This window comes from Rattus norvegicus, chromosome 9 (genome assembly GCF_021556685.1).
Source record: "Rattus norvegicus strain SHRSP/BbbUtx chromosome 9, alternate assembly SHRSP_T2T, whole genome shotgun sequence".
NCBI lineage: Eukaryota > Metazoa > Chordata > Mammalia > Rodentia > Muridae > Rattus > Rattus norvegicus.
The window spans coordinates 119,584,195-119,601,926 of record NC_141542.1 but is presented as its reverse complement, the minus strand read 5'-3'; the positions used below and the strand labels follow the sequence as shown (position 1 = coordinate 119,601,926).

General features: G+C 41.6%; 1 long non-coding RNA gene across 4 annotated transcripts in view; it reads right to left on the bottom strand.

The window, feature by feature from the left end:
* LOC108351983 (uncharacterized) overlaps positions 1 to 17,732 on the bottom strand; it is a 282,038-nt gene that overhangs the window by 221,331 nt on the left and 42,975 nt on the right. The window lies entirely within an intron of this gene.

Below are 17,732 nucleotides of genomic sequence, written 5' to 3'. Positions count from 1 at the left end.
GAGAGGAGGCATCCTGTACCTTACAAGCATGTGGAACAATGCCCTTCCATTGATAACCAGAGATAAATCATTAAGCACAATGTACTATCATCATGAACCCATCAGAATAGCTTATGTGCACCAAGAATTAACAAATATGTATCCATCATTAGCAAACATGTGAAGCAATGTGTCTTTTCCTGCTTATTACTTGGAGCATAAGTATTCTAATTACTTCAGAACCCAGGGTGGTAGCATCCATTGAAGCTGACATTAATATACCTGGTATCAGTAGCTGTACGCTAAACGTATAGCCAACATAAATGGGTATGTGTGTTCAATCAATTACACAGATGACAACACTCTAGCCTGCATTTATAAAAACAAGCAAAGAACATTCATGTGTCTGTCAGCAATAGACATTCTGGTCTTACCATAGAATGAAATAAACAACTATAATCCTTACATTCTGGGAGCTTTGCTTTATATATACAATACTGGTCAAAAGCACTGGACACAAAAGTACTACAATGTGTAATTCTATTGTATAAAGTCTAAAAGTGGATAAAAACCGCTGTCGGTGTTAATTTGTATAATACCTTTCTTTGGTGGTTTGGAGTGATTGCAAGTAGACAAAAAGGACTTCCAGGTGACAAACAAGGTCTGCTTGAAGCTATAAGGTTTACAAATTTCTCAGGTGTGTTTATGTTCTATATCTATTTTCTATAGGTTCTTCAATATGGGGGGGAGAGAAAAAAATCACATTTTCTACGTGAAGGATCTAGAAACAATAAACAGATTGTCTTAGTTCTGGCTACTCTAACAAAATTCCACAGACTGGATAGTTCCGGTGTTTTAATTTATTTCCCACAGTTCTAGACTCTTGGAAGTCCAAGATCAGAGTGTTATATCTGGTGCCTAGCATCAGAACTTTTTTGATTCTCATATAACAATCTTTTTATGTCTTCACATAGTCAAGAGTAAATCATCTGTCTGTGCTTCCTTTGTGGTATTAACCACAATTAGGAAGGGCACACTTCCATATCTTAATTGCTTCCCCAACTCCCACCTCCTAATTTTAAACTTTGATTTTAATGTATGGACTTAAGGGCAAGCAAATAAAGACTCCAAAGGATACATGTTGTGAATAGACATTTCTAGTTTCTAAATTTGGTCTCAAAACACCAAGTTCTGGCACTGAAGAGATATAAATTAAGAGTTCTTGTTCTTCCAGAGGACCTGAGTTGGTTCCTATAGTGTTTTGAATAAGAATGGTCTCTCTAGGCTCCTGTATTAAATATTTTATCACTAAGGAGAAGAACTAAAAGGATTAGAAGGATTTGGAGGTGTGGCGTATGGGAGAAAGTATGTCACTGGGGGGTAGGGTTTGGGGGTTTCAAAAGTACATGCCCAGTCTCTCCTTCTCCCCCACCCTCAGCTGTTTTTCTGGCACCAGGGTGGCCTGCATGCTGCCATGCTCCCCAACATGATGATAGTAAGCTAGCCTCTAAAACTGTAAGAAGGTCACAATTAACTGTTTTCTCTTCAATAGTTACTATGGCTGTGGTGTCTCTTCACAGCAATAGTGACTAAGACAAAATTTGGTATCGGGGAGTCAGGTATGACTATAATAAGCATGGCCATACTGTTTGCTGGGGGAATATAGAAGGTTTTGAGACTGGACTAGAAAAATAGTTGAAAGCTTTAGGTGGGGCTTAATGGTTATTATAGTAGGAACACGGTCAAGGGTGCTGAGGAGGATTGATCTTTATCAGACTGATTTAAGAAGTTTCAAAAGGAAAGAATATTAGTAAGTGATCTAGAGATCTTTTTTGTGATATTTTGGTAAAGAATGTGGCTGCCTTTTACCCTTTTCCCAAAAATCTGCCTAGAGCTAAATTGAAGAGTTTTGTATTAATGGTGTTAGCAGAGGAGATTTCAAGACAGCTTAATATTGACTCTGTCATGTGGTTGTTAGCAATCACCATTATGCAGACTTTTAATGAAAAGGAACAAGCTGGACAACAAACAAAAATGCAACATACGCAACTTAAGGAGAAAGGAGCATCTTGAAGCCAAATCTTGTTCTCAAAGAGATAAAAAGTTTTAAGAAAAGCCTGATGCTAAATGAAATAGAGAACGGTAAACTCGGGTCAAGATTCCACCCAGCTAACCTTCTAACTTGTAAAAAGGAATGAAAAAGGAAGCTTAAACAATGAATGAACAAATCAGCAACAGAAAACTCATGCAAGTATAACTGAGAGAGGGAAGCAAGTTCTAGCTCTATCAAGCACCACATCTACCCGCTTATCACCACACTCCCTGCCGTGATGATAATGGGCTAACCTCTGAAAATGCAAGCCCTAAAACTGAATAATATATAGAGTGAGAGTCTTAGGTGTATTTTGTCCTGAGTATGATAAACCCCTCCCTTCAGGACTCAGGGAGCTAGATGGAAGATATAGAAAGTTTGTACGAGTCAGAGGGGATGAACAACTCCAGGGAAACGGTGTCCTCCAGACACAGCAGGACAGATGCACATATGAACTCGCAAAGACTGTGGCAGTGAATGGAGGGCAAGCATAGGTTTAAGCCAGAAGGGGTCTTAGTACTAAGAAGAAGAAGTAGACATGGATAGGAGCAGATAACAAAGAAGCTATCTGCCATTGGTACTGGAATGCAAAAGAAAAGTTAGTCTTCTCCAGTGGAGTCTCATTGGGTATATTAACCACACTGGAGTACTGGCCCTATGACCAGGAGTAGATGACCAACACAAAATAAATCCAATGTTTTTGTTGTTGTTATTGTTGTTGTTGTTGTTGGTGGTGGTGGTGGTGGTGGTGGTGTGTGTGTGTGTGTGTGTGTGTGTGTCTGTGTGTTGTGCATTATTATTTTGCTTTCTTTTCTTTTTAAAAAAGATCTTACTAGTCTTTGTTTTTATATTATGGTTTCTGATTATGTGTTTTGTTGGTTTGGGCTTGAGTTTGTTTTTTAAAGAAAGATAGAGGAAGGAATGAAGGAAGGAGGAATGAAAGGAAAAAAGTATATGGAATTGGGTTGGTGGGAAAGTAGGGAGGATCTGGGAAGAGTTGGTGGAGGAGAAATAGGATCTGAATACATTGTATGAGAAAATTTTCAATGAACAATAATTTAGAGGAAAAAAGCCCTACAATCATCTCACTTTAGCTTCATAAGCTGCTGAGATTATAGGAACATGCTACTGTTCTTGGATTAATTCCAGTTTTAGTACAAACAGAAAACTGTTAAACATATAGACAGAATAATTGAAATTGACCAACTTATTTATTATATCTGGTAGACCTGTTAATATTCTTTTTTCCCAGCACAACAGAAGTAGTGCACAAAACTATCTCAGCTATTTTCATTCTTCTTCTTGATAAAGAACATCCCCTACCAATATTCTCTATACTTGGCTTACTCAACAGTCAAGAATCAGTGGAGAGACACCCGCGGATCCCGGCCCGCAGCAGCTCTCTGCTCCCAAAGCCCGTGGGAGAGAGACCTCACCGCCTGATCACGTGGGCACTCCTGAGGCTGCAGAGTGGAGGAGACCACCAACACTGCCCACCCCTGCCCACATCCCTGGCCCAAGAGGCAACTGTATAAGGCCTCTGGGTTCCCGTAGGGGAGGGCCCAGGAGCGGCAGGACCCCTGCGCCTGAGACACCGCTGGAACCTGAAGGAAACAGATCGGATAAACAGTTCTCTGCACCCAAATCCCGTGGGAGGGAGAGCTAAAACTTCAGAGAGGCAGACACGCCTGGGAAACCAGAAGAGACTGCACTCTGTGCACATCCAGACGCCAGAGGAAAACACCAAACGCCATCTGGAACCCTGGTGCACGGAGGTTCCCGGAAAGAGCGGCGCAGATCTTCCCGGTTGCTGCCACAGCGGAGAGGACTTAGGCAGTACCCCACGAGCAAACTTGAGCCTTGGAACCGCAGGGAGGACCAACTTTTCCCCTGCAAGAAACCTGCCTGGTGAACTCAGGACACACAGAGGCAAAATTCCTCTAGGACCGGCACTTCCTGTGTTTACCGGAAGTCCCACACCCGCGGATCCCGGCCCGCAGCAGCTCTCTGCTCCCAAACCCCGTGGGAGAGAGACCTCACCGCCTGATCAGGTGGGCACTCCTGAGGCTGCAGAGCGGAGGAGACCACCAACACTGCTCACCCCTGCCCACATCCCTGGCCCAAGAGGCAACTGTATAAGGCCTCTGGGTTCCCGTAGGGGAGGGCCCAGGAGCGGCAGGACCCCTGCGCCTGAGACACCGCTGGAACCTGAAGGAAACAGACTGGATAAACAGTTCTCTGCACCCAAATCCCGTGGGAGGGAGAGCTAAACCTTCAGAGAGGCAGACAAGCCTGGGAAACCAGAAGAGACTGCACTCTGTGCACATCCAGACGCCAGAGGAAAACACCAAACGTCATCTGGAACCCTGGTGCACGGAGGCTCCCGGAAAGAGCGGCGCAGATCTTCTCGGTTGCTGCCGCCGCGGAGAGGACTTAGGCAGTGCCCCACGAGCACACTTGAGCCTCGGAACCTCAGGTAAGACCAACTTTTCCCCTGCAAGAAACCTGCCTGGTGAACTCAAGACACAGGCCCACAGGAACAGCTGAAGACCTGTAGAGAGGAAAAACTACACGCCCGAAAGCAGAACACTCTGTCCCCATAACTGGCTGAAAGAAAACAGGAAAACAGGTCTACAGCACTCCTGACACACAGGCTTATAGGACAGTCTAGCCACAGTCAGAAATAGCAGAACAAAGTAACACTAGAGATAATCTGATGGCGAGAGGCAAGCGCAGGAACCCAAGCAACAGAAACCAAGACTACATGGCATCATCGGAGCCCAATTCTCCCACCAAAGCAAACATGGAATATCCAAACACACCAGAAAAGCAAGATCTAGTTTCAAAATCATATTTGATCATGATGCTGGAGGACTTCAAGAAAGACATAAAGAACTCCCTTAGAGAACAAGTAGAAGCCTACAGAGAGGAATCGCAAAAATCCCTGAAAGAATTCCAGGAAAACACAATCAAACAGTTGAAGGAATTAAAAATGGAAATAGAAGCAATCAAGAAAGAACACATGGAAACAACCCTGGACATAGAAAATCAAAAGAAAAGACAAGGAGCTGTAGATACAAGCTTCACCAACAGAATACAAGAGATGGAAGAGAGAATCTCGGGAGCAGAAGATTCCATAGAAATCATTGACTCAACTGTCAAAGATAATGTAAAGCAGAAAAAGCTACTAGTCCAAAATATACAGGAAATCCAGGACTCAATGAGAAGATCAAACCTAAGGATAATAGGTATAGAAGAGAGTGAAGACTCCCAGCTCAAAGGACCAGTAAATATCTTCAACAAAATCATAGAAGAAAACTTCCCTAACCTAAAAAAAGAGATACCCATAGGCATACAAGAAGTCTACAGAACTCCAAATAGATTGGACCAGAAAAGAAACACATCCCGTCACATAATTGTCAAAACACCAAACGCACAAAATAAAGAAAGAATATTAAAAGCAGTAAGGGAAAAAGGTCAAGTAACATATAAAGGCAGACCTATCAGAATCACAGCAGACTTTTCGCCAGAAACTATGAAGGCCAGAAGATCCTGGACAGATGTCATACAGACCCTAAGAGAACACAAATGCCAGCCCAGGTTACTGTATCCTGCAAAACTCTCAATTAACATAGATGGAGAAACCAAGATATTCCATGACAAAACCAAATTTACACAATATCTTTCTACAAATCCAGCACTACAAAGGATAATAAATGGTAAAGCCCAACATAAGGAGGCAAGCTATACCCTAGAAGAAGCAAGAAACTAATCATCTTGGCAACAAAACAAAGAGAAGAAAAGCACACAAACATAACCTCACATCCAAATATGAATATAACGGGAAGCAATAATCACTATTCCTTAATATCTCTCAACATCAATGGCCTCAACTCCCCAATAAAAAGACATAGATTAACAAACTGGATACACAATGAGGACCCTGCATTCTGCTGCCTACAGGAAACACACCTCAGAGACAAAGACAGACACTACCTCAGAGTGAAAGGCTGGAAAACAACTTTCCAAGCAAATGGTCAGAAGAAGCAAGCTGGAGTAGCCATTCTAATATCAAATAAAATCAATTTTCAATTAAAAGTCATCAAAAAAGATAAGGAAGGACACTACATATTCATCAAAGGAAAAATCCACCAAGATGAACTCTAAATCCTCATCTTCGGTTGGTTTATATACAAGTGTGCAATTTCTAGGCTTGAAAGTAAAATGATGCTATCTGGTGCTGGATAGAGGAGCCTTATTTTTTATTATGGCAGCTTGCTATTTTTGTAACATGGTGATTTGGTTGAACACAATAAAGTACAGTAGTAACTGATCTCCCCTTCTTCCTGGATGAGTGAGGAGATGATTAAATGTTGATGTCAGCATCCTTGAGCATATTCAGATGAGCTTCTGCTTCTGTTGAAAAGGATGCTGTGTTTGATTGTGGTCCGAAGCTTTGAAGCACTACTTGGCATCTCCTTCCTTGGAGGTCTCACTGTTTAAACATAACAGATTTGATAGCTTGTTGGTAAGGTGAGGTCCAGCTTGTCTCCACTAGGTCATCTTCATGTGAATCCGGTGGTTATACGGTTTTGTTCTAGGGATATTTCATTTTTTTAATAACGGTTTTAGCTGACATTCATGGAGAGAATGAATCCTTAGAAGTGTGCCACTAGTGAAAGGAAATCCTGTCTAGAGTATGTTTCTTTACAAAGCTGTGTCACACCATCCTTTGGGCCCTCTGCTGGAAAAGTAGAATCAAGTCTCAAATAATGCCTTTTAAATTGTATCCTCTAGTATTATAGATGTAGGACAGTACTGTATCATACCTCTGTGGATGTAAAATAGCTTGTACCTGCTTTATGATACGTAGTAGTGACCGTGCTTTATCAGAGCTGTTTTTAATGATGTTGCTCAGAATGTTTTCTTTCCAGATGATGATTGAGAAGCTAATTTAAAAAAAAAATGGTGCCAGGTACCACAAGAGTAACAGAACTGTGCTGTTTTCTCGGGTTTTGTTTTTTTACTTTTTTTTTTTTTTTAATGGAGTGTGCTGGATGTCTCTACAGTTTTGTTCAGATGACTGCAGAACCTGGAAAAGCTGTTGCTGCTGTTGATGCACAACACACTGCTATTATTGGTCTTTTTATATAAATATAAATATCTATATATACAGATATATAATTTGAATTTTTTGAAACTTTAGCTGTGCTGTCAACTTTGGAAAAAAGTATCCCCGTTTACTGTGTTGAGTTGGCACTGTACAGAAATTAACAGCCATATTGGTCTAGAAATGTTGAACTTAAGTTTTTTCCATTTGTACAGGGGTAACACACTGTATTAAATATGTAAGGTCTTATCTACGTGGGTTTGATTACAAAAACTAATAAAGTATTCTCTAAATTAAAAAAAAAGAATCAGTGGAGAAAAAAAAGGTGAGCAGACGATTCAGCAGGTGAAAGTTCTAGTGTCATATGCTTGCTGACAAGAATTTAAACCACAGAATTCATATAAAAAGCCAGATGTGATGGCAGCGAGGTTGACAGAACAGCCAGAAGCTCCTGGACCAGCTGGCATCCTGTCATTGGGCAGGGATAACCAGAAAGAGAACAAGGAAGAGAGAGAATCAGAGAAATGACCCTTGAAGGGTGTCATCTGACTCTACATGCCATTGTGGAGAGAGGAGGGAGAGAGAGGTGGAGAGAGAGGCACATGGGGGTGGGGGAGTGGGAGGGAAGAGAGAGAGAGAGAGAGAGAGAGAGAGAGAGAGAGAGAGAGAGAGAGAGAGAGAGAGAGACACTGTGGGCTTTTCTCCTCCATTTGGATACAGGAAAGAAAGAAAAACACATCAGGGCTCCTTGGTTATTATGTGTTTAGAAAATTGTTACCTTCGTTGCAAGATCTTGTTTGAATGGAAAGTGTAGCACCCGAGAAGGGTATGTGCCTACTTAGATACTCTACACACCTGTCTCATATTTGCTTTGCTTTCGATTTTCCCACATGTCATGGGCCCACAAGCCCTTTGCTCATGGAAAATGTAAACATTACATACAAACAAGAAGCATGGAGTAGAACATGGTATAAACCTTATGTTCTAGTCCACTCTCTGTTTTCCCATCAGACTTCAGGTAGTGAATGCGAGACTGAACATAAAATTATTAATGACAGTTGAAATAATGAGCACTGGCGTCTATAGTGCGTGGGACAGGGTTCTCAAAATTGCATAGCTACATCCTCACCCCCAAAACATGTGCACGTGGCCTTAGTAAGTCAAGCATCCTGACCCCTGATTATTTTGTGTCATCTGTATGGGCCTGAGTCTAATGACAAGACACAAAGAAGAGAGTCGCAGCCCAAGGAGAAACCATGTGAAGTCAAAGGTAGATCCCTGACTTAAAACATAAGTCCAGTTTTTAAACACATGGAACAAACAGAAATGTGACTGTGGAGGAAGGTCATTCACACATACAAACATACACACAAAAAATTTTAAAAATACAGCTGAACAGGGCCCCCAATGGAGGAGTTAGAGAAAGGACTGAAGGAGCTGAAGGGGTTTGCCACCCCATAAGAACAACTATATCAACCAACCAGATCCTCCAGAGTTCCCATGGACTAAACCACCAACCAAAGAGTACACATGGAGGAACCCATGGCTCCAGCCACATATGTAGCAGAGGTTGGTCTTGTCTGGCATGAATGGGAAGAGAGGTCCCTGGTCCTGTGAAGGCTCGATGCCCCAGTGTAGGGAAATGCCAGGGCAGGGGAAGGGGTAAGGAGTGGGTGGGTGGGGGAACATCCTCATAGAAACAGGGGGGTGGGTGGGATAGAGAGTTTGTGGAGGGGAAACAGGGAAGGAAGAGAACAGTTGAAATGTAAATAAATAAAATAACCAATAAAAAAAAGCTGAGATTATGTCACATTGGAAACAAATAAATGTGTCACCACCGAAGGAAAGTCCCAATTTCAGTAAATTTAAACATCTCTCAGAATGGAAATCTGCATTCTGTCCCTGGAACCAAGCTTGCCAATGTTTGTCAAATATCAAAACTCAGTGCTTCACTCAACTAGAGGAGCCAATGAAATGCACTCACTGGTGGTCATGTCAACATTTCCGGCTCACTTTCTAACACATTAAAGGCTCTTGATCAAGCCTTGTTTTCTCAAAATTCACTCAAGAGAGTACATGCATATCTACTTTCCCCATAAAGACCATACAGAATTTCAAAGTAATTAAGTGTTTTTAATCCTACTTCCAGTTAGTTTCCAAATAATCATAATTTAGTTATTTATAAATTACAAAATGCATATTGATTTACTCGTTTTTGCTGGAGAACAGTAATTTGTGCTTAATTCATATCTGTTTTAGAGTATATATTGTGAAATGTAACACACCCATGTCCTGTGTGTGTGTGGTGTGTGTGTGGGGGGGTCTTATTTGGTAATAAGAGTAAAACCACTGACTTCTTCTCACCCTGGATTATCATATCAACTTGCAAATGAAGTAATTTCTGCACTATACTGCTCTGTTCGTTTCTCTCCGGATGCAGTTAGAAGAACAAGCCATATTCTACGATGGTTAACATCACCTTCTAGAGGCACTATTAGATTTTAATTTATTTCAAATAATAGGCAGCATAGAGAGAGGAGTATATGCTAAGTGACTTTTCTTTCTATATCTTACTGATTTATTTGTGTGTGGACATGGTCGTATGAACACTATGGAATGCCTCTGGCAGTGAGAGGACAGGTCTCTGGAGCCAATTTTCCATCGCTGTGAGCACCCTGAGGCATGTATCAGACTCAGGTCATCAGGCTTGATGGCAAGACCTTTCCTCCATGAGCCATCTTGTCTACCCTCAAATGGAGCCTCATGTGAGCATGTATAACCCAAACCAATTAAATGCCGCTTCTAGCCTCCCCCTGGAACACTGAGGTTTGTATTTTTTTTTAATGACAGATTTAGATGGACAAATACTGCAGCTGTTTTCTTCTGGGGCCCTTGGGTGGAATCCCTAAAGGGGAATGAACTAAATGCAGCATCCCAGCCACTTGACTTTCTACTAGATAGGCATTCACCAGGGATTTCAAGTGTACTTAAGTAAGCAACACACTTGGCCACTGTAAGGAGGAGCTGAGGTCACGGGGTTCCTGACACACAAACGTCACAAGTCCTCCATAGCTTCCCACCTTCTGGTAAATTGATGACTTCCATGGCCTCTTTACACGGAGGCTTGAGGATGTCTTGGTATGTTGATTCTTGCTTGTTTTGCTTATTCATTTCCCTAAGTAAACTTACATTATTTTTCGCACTCATTAGCAAAAGAAATCACCTTAAATAGAAGAGCAGAGAGCTTGGAGAAAGATTTGTAGGAGTAAATTCCTCTTGTTCTTTCTAGCTTTGTGGCAAACACTGGCCCACCAAATCACACAGCCAATTTGTGAAGTATCACTCTCCCCTTTTTTAGATCAGAACCCGTAACTCAGACATATCATATGGTTTCACTGGGAGATGGCTCAGCTCTCTCTAATTCATCACCCCACCATATGCCCAAGGTGGTACACTGTTAGTAACAGAGGGTCCCTGTACTGGTCTGTTTTATGTAACTTGACACAAGCTGAAGTTATCACAGAGAAAGAACCCTTGGTTGTGGAAATGCCTCCATGAGACCCAGCTGTAAGGCATTTTCTCAATTAATGATTGATAGGGAAGGGCTTAGCCCATTGTGGGTGGTGCCATTTCTGGGCTGGTTGTCCTGGGTTCTATAAGAGAGCAGGCTGAGCAAGCCAGGGGGAGCAAGCCAGTAAGAAACATCCCTCCATGGCCTCTGCATCAGCTCCTGCTTCCTGACCTGCTTGAGTTCCAGTCCTGACTTCCTTTGGTGATGAACAGCAATGTGGAAGAGTAAGCTGAATAAACCCTTTCCTCCCCAACTTGCTTCTTGGTCATGACATTTGTGCAGGAATAGGAACCCTGACTAAGACAGTCCCCAAAAGTTGTGTATATCCAGGCTGTCACCGCACACTGCATGGACTCTAAGCTATGACTACCAAGAATGGAGCTAGCACCAGAATAGAGATCTAAGCGCACAGAAATGACCTAGTTACCCATCCATGACTCTAAAGTCAGGAATCTCACCGATGTCCTCATCTGGGACTAGGGTAGTAATTTATTTATTAGCTTTATTATCTCTTTGCTTTTTCCAGATGTCACAAAAGGGTGGCCTGGGGCCAAATCTGACACACGGGCAAGTTTTATTCGACTTTCCCCATTCTTAATTTTGCACTGCTGCCAACATTTGAAAATGTCGGCTGCCAGAGATTTAAAATAGCAAGAGCTTTCACAGGTAAAAAGAAAAGTTCAGATTTCCTACTTCCCTTGGAACTTCTGCATATCTGGCAATATTGGGTCTTAGCACCCTCATCTCTAGACGCCTGTTCTTTGAAAGGGGGTGACCTGTCAGACTCAGCGCAGCCAGACATTCTGCTTGGTTACTCTCCCTTCCTGCATGGCTCTGGTGCTCTGCTGAGTATGCGCGGTCCACTCAAAACCAAACACGCACGGAGGTGCTTCTAAAGCAGAAGGTGAATGGACAAGCACCTCACCTGGGTGTTTCCAACAACACTATGACATTATATATATTCCTTCCATTTCAGAGCATTCTGAGCACACCGGCCTCAGCCTTACCAATCAATGACTTGTATAGCTCAGTGTCTTGCCTCTCTCTCCCAGGAATCTCAGAAGTATTTAACAGCCTTTGCTTGAACACCTTAGGGAAAGCTGTTTCTTTTCAAGTGGCTTCAATTGCAAGGATTTCTTAGTGAAATTGGATCCACACACTCCCCTCCCATGAAAGTTGCCATCTACTGATTTAAGCCCAGACCTCGAGAACCTGTGTCACCTGATGGCCCATCTAATATCTCAGAACAACCTTCGCCACTCTGGGGAGCTTTATCCTCAAACTGTGATATCAAGTGCCTAATACAGTTTACAAGAAATAGCCCGTGTGTGACTTCAAAGTTGTGCGGCATGAGAGTCAATGCAGGAGTCCGTCAAAGGGGGCAGGGAATCTAAAGAGCTTCTCCTTTTGTATTTTTACATCTTTGGAACATAAAAGTTCTCATGATGAAAGATATTCTTCCAAGCTGGCAGGATGAGATTCCTGGAGCGGTTTGGATGGTCGGGTGACTGAGGAGGGTGGGAACTCTATCTTTGCCTCTGAGCTACACATACGTTCTGCTTGTTTGCCGTTCAACAGTGTCTCTGGAATATTTCTGCCTTACTATTAAGTGTATGTTCATTGAACTCAAAGAGTTTGAAAATAGTCTAGGATGATGGCACATCCGAAATTACCTCCTCTGTTTCAGAAGTGGATTCTAAGAGTGCCTGTGTTTGAGCTACATATCTCTTTGTGAAAGTCCTATCAAAGGGAGTGTTAGGATCCATTAGGACGCTTTCCCGACAGGCTAAGAACATCAAAGGCATCCCGAGTCAAGTTAGGACCGATAGAAATGTCCACAGGACAAGAGGTGTGGATTGGAGAGGCTGGAGGGACAGGGGACGGTCAACTTCCTTTGGTGTGTATGACTTCATGTGTGTTGGTGAGTCTTGTCTTTAATGTATGGTAGCCACAGGTGCAAAGCTAAGGAAGGGAAACGCCAGTGGGAAAGAATGTGAGAGGCAGTGACCAAGTCCGTTCAAACAAAGCTTGAACGCAGGCAAGCACCGATGCTAAAACTACTTATGAAAGTTCCAGGGATACAAGAACATGAAGAAATTTTGATAAAAGGAAACTAAAATCAATTAATAAAGGTTATCAGGCCTCTTTCTAGTTAGACATCACCACCAGATAGAAAGTTTCTCATACTGAGGTCACCCACAATGTTTCATCCTAGTAGGTTTGTCTGCTGGCTTCTGTTAAATTAAATATCGAAAAGCTATCCGAAGTGAAAACTATTAACCCACGAGAATTCAGCCAAAGGTTGAGGTAGTAGGGCCTCCTGTGCATTTCTGTCCCTGAACCAAATGATTCTTTTCCAGTTTCTAGTAAAATACAGCAAATCAAATCATTACAGTTTCCATTTTCTGGAATGTTTAGCAAGAAAGTATTGCCTGATGTTCATAGATACCATCCATGGTCACACCCCCAAATCAGAATTTAATATCAGATAGGTGCCACATCAGGGAGCAGTGATCTTTGATTTTCTTCTCAGTTGTGTTCAATTCCCTACCTTCTCCTTCCCACTTCTTGTCTCAGCTTAGGGACCATCTTGTTACCCTAGCTATATGTCTGTGTTCTGGGGAACTGGGCTCACTGGGATCATAAGCTGGAGGTAGAGAACGTTCCCTCCCAGCTTCAGTGAAGAGGTTTGACCGCCTGACCTTGTTCCTTTCCTACTAGAGTGGGAGGAGCCTGCGATCAGCAATCCATGCAGAATGGCACTGAGCAGAGGAGCACGGTCCCTCGTGTGCAGCCCACAGGGGCGTCATCAATGCTGAACAGAGATGCACAGCAGTTTTTTATTCTGGCATTTTCCCTCTCTCTGACCCTGAAGGGCAGGCATCGAAAAAGCATGATAGCCTGGCTCCCTTCAGTGGGTCCCTCTTGTTCCTTTGACAACGCAAGGACAGAGTTACGTTCTAAGCGATATGAACAGGGGGGGTGGGGGAAGAGAGGGGATAAACACACAAAAAAGAAAGAGAAGAGGGAAAGAGGGAGGGGGAGAGATGATAGAGCATAGATAGATAGATAGATAGATAGATAGATAGATAGATAGATAGACAGACAGACACACAGACATACAGACAGATAGATGATAGGTACACAAACAGACAGATAGATGATAGATAGATAAATAGATAGATAGATGATAAAGAGTTAAGCAATAAAGAGATAGAAGATAGATAGATAGATAGATAGATAGATAGATAGATAGATTTTCCCTAAACCCTAAATACCAAAGTATTAATTTTTAAATGTTGAGTCCCATTATTTTAATGTAATATGAAATCATGATATTAATACTTTCCTAAATATATTTTAAATATTGATGATATTAGAAAAGAAAAATGCTTAAAATCTCATACTCCACCATAATTATTTTAATTCTTATACATAGTCATTAAACATAAAAATTTAAATTCTTAAACAATTATACTTGATATTCCTTACATTCATCCAAAACCAATCTCAGAAAAGACATTGTTGTGAAAACTCAAGAGGCTGCTTACCAATTCACCACACCATTACACATAAGCACCGATACAATTTGTCCGTGTTAATATGCTGGTGAAGACATGTGTTAGCCTGTACGGTCCTCAGCTTTGGGCAAAAACATGAAGCAAACAGTTATCAAATCAGACAGAAGGAAGCCGAGAGAAATCAGCAGAAGGATTTGATTTCACCGAAGTCTTTTTCAAAGAGACACATAATCATATACCCTTCAAAGAGTGCTTTGCAAGTACATGCAAGGCGATAAAAATCTCTTCTGGTCTTATCTCTGAAGGTATCCAGAAAGGGATTGTCATCAGATGAGGTGTGACATTGATTGTTCCTACTCTGAAGGCTGAAAAATGTGCTAAAAGTTTGAACCATAGACAGGGCCACATCTATCGAGCCCAAGGAAAAGTAGGGTAGGGAACGCATTGTGGTCTTGAAGCCCAGGATGGTCTGTTCTTGGTGTGGTTAATTTCTTCATGTCTGTATCCCTCTAAAGAGTAAACCCCTTGAGAACTGGAACCATCCTATCATGTCTGCTCATTGCTTTTTGCCCACCTTCAAGCTCTCAGAGTGGGTTGGCTCCTACTTGGGTTTTCTTCAGTCCATAAGATAAATATATATGTAGGATGGTGTCATTATGCAGCAAGGTGGTCCAGGATAAGGCGAAACCTATCATTAGAGAAGGAAGGGTAGGCGGGAAAAAGTCTAGGAAGGAGTGGGGAGGAGGAGTGAGGGAACAAAGATGGTGACAGAGGAGGAGGATACTCCAATCCAGGTAGTCTAGGTCAATTTCTATCTTGTCTAGGGGGGCGGTTTCTATCTTTATTAATTGGCAGTGAATTTTGAGAATTTAATATATAAATCTAATTGTTAAACTACAAGTTTCTAGAGCTTTGATTTTTACCAGGCTACGGGGGATATGAGTAAAGTTCCGGGTGGGCAGAGAAAGAACCTGTCTCATTTCTGGAAGCTGTGCTAGGCTATAGAATGCCTGGGGCTAACGTGGCACGGTGCCACACTAGAAGGGCTCACAGGTGTGTCAGGCCTGGTAACAACTCACCAAGGGGACAGTGCATGAAAGCGGCTGGCCAGAGTCAGAGCATGCAGCTCTCGCAGATTGGAGCGAAGTGAGAATCCAGGGGAACTGGTTCTGCCACTTTTATATATATATATATATATATATATATATATATATATATATATATATATATAATTTTACATTTTAAACAATTATACTTGATATTCCTTAATATAATATAATATATATATCACATATCTAAAGGATAAAATATATCTTATGGGAATACACAATAAAAATTTTAAATTTTAAACAATTATACTTGATATTCCTTAATATATAATATATATACATATATCACATATCTAAAGGATAAAAATATATCTTATGGGGACACACACACACTTATCAACTTGTCCATCCCACATCTCCCCTCATCAAACTGTCTTCACTTCCTTCCGGGCCCATCCAATAACTTAGTAAAGGATACACCTCTGCTATTCAAAGGTCTTATGTTCTGGTTTCATTTCATTTCTTTTGTTTCTAGAGTTGGACAAACACGTTGATTTGTAACAGCATCTGTATGTCTCACCATCTTGCTGCCATTATCTTGGTCCAGGGTCAGGGGAGCGGCCTCTCGAGTTACTTCAGCTATCACCTTTAGCCAACTTCCCAACCTTCGCTCGCACAGCCTCTTCTCGATATGAAAACCAACGCCAAAGTCAAACTGTCTGCTCTCACTCCTCTGCCCCAAGTTTTCCACAGTTCCCATCTGTATCTGTTATGTTTCTCCATGTGATAAAATTCCACACCCCAAAACAAGTTAGAAGAGGAAGGGTTCATTTAGCTTACAGTCCCAGAAGGGACATATACTGTCTGTCCATTGTGGTTGGAAAGACACGACAGCAGGATCCTGAGACTAACCCACAGAAGAAACAGAGAAGTTGTACTACATCAACTCACACAATGAAAGAGAAAGAAAATGGGAACGGGGGAGACATAGTGGAGCCAAGCTATACAGTCTCAAAGCCACCCCAAGTGATACACTTCCTTCAACAAGGCTGACCTCCTACAGGTTCTGTAACCTTCCCCAACAGTTTCACCATCTGGGGAGCAAACATTCAGATACATGAAGCTAGGGGGTGGTGTGGGGGGCATTTCTGCTTCTTTAGTCATTACTCATGTCCCTGAGAAACCAATTGCTTCATCTACTAACCCTTCAAAGGCTTTAAAATACTGTTGATCAAAAATGGGAAAAGATGATACTTAATTGAAACAAACTCTACAGGCTAATTTTACAAAGTACTTTTTGTTCCATACTAGAATTTAGGCTCTATGAAATCAGACTTCTTTCTACTTTTGTCTTCGTATGCCCAGTAATTATTACATGCTAACAATAGCCATCTGCTCAAGGAGCGGGCTCATGGCTAGCTGGACTGAATGGTTGGTGAGTGGCGAGATGGCAGAATATAAATTTGCTCATTTCACATTTTGAAAGAATATTCCATGCTGTTAAGAAGGTGGCGTTAGGTGCTGAAGAGATGGTTCAGTGGTTGAGAGAACTGGGTGCTCTTCCAAAGTACTGAGGTTCAATTCCCAGCATTCACTTCATTGTTCTGTGGGTCCTATTCTAGGAGAATCTGTCAGCTCTTACCGTCTCTATGGGCATTAGGCATACGAGTGGCTCATAGACATATATGTAGGCAAAATATCTGTACACATAAAGTAAAATTAATAATAAAATTAGAGAAAATGATATCGTTAGATTTAAGTTATGGACCTTTCTAAAAAATCAAATCAAATAACCTAGTGAAAGGCTGGTTTGTGAAGGAGTTAGTCTAGATGCTGTCTGAAAAATGAGCAACGCTCTCCCATGTTTCTATTTTCAAAATTCCCTTGAATTTGGTTAAACGCTAGATTCCGAAAAGCATAAGATTAAATACATGGTTTGAGTGAACGGTCACCTCTTTCTGAACGTTTGTATCATAAGCAGGCAACCTAAAACCATGAAGACAAAAACCATTTAATTTAGTCAACCACACTGATTAAATTTTAACTAAAACAAAGGGCAATTGGCAGGAAAAACTACACGTGTTGTAGGATTAACATTCTTGTTTAACTTGGTATGCTAATTACAATTAAAATTTCAATATTCCGTCTTATTCCAGAGCATAAGGATGGGGGCTATATTCAATTAAGTATCATCTTTTTCCATTTTTGATCAACAGTATTTTAAAGCCTTTGAAGGATTAGTAGATAAAGCAATTAGTTTCTCAGGGACATGAGTAATGACTAAAGAAGCAGACAGATGGCTCACATGCAGATGGCTGCCTGGAAAGACAGTGTCTTGTGACACCTCAGATCTCTCTATTCTGAGATACTATGACAGTCCGTATTAGGGTGAAAGGAACGTGAAGTGTGC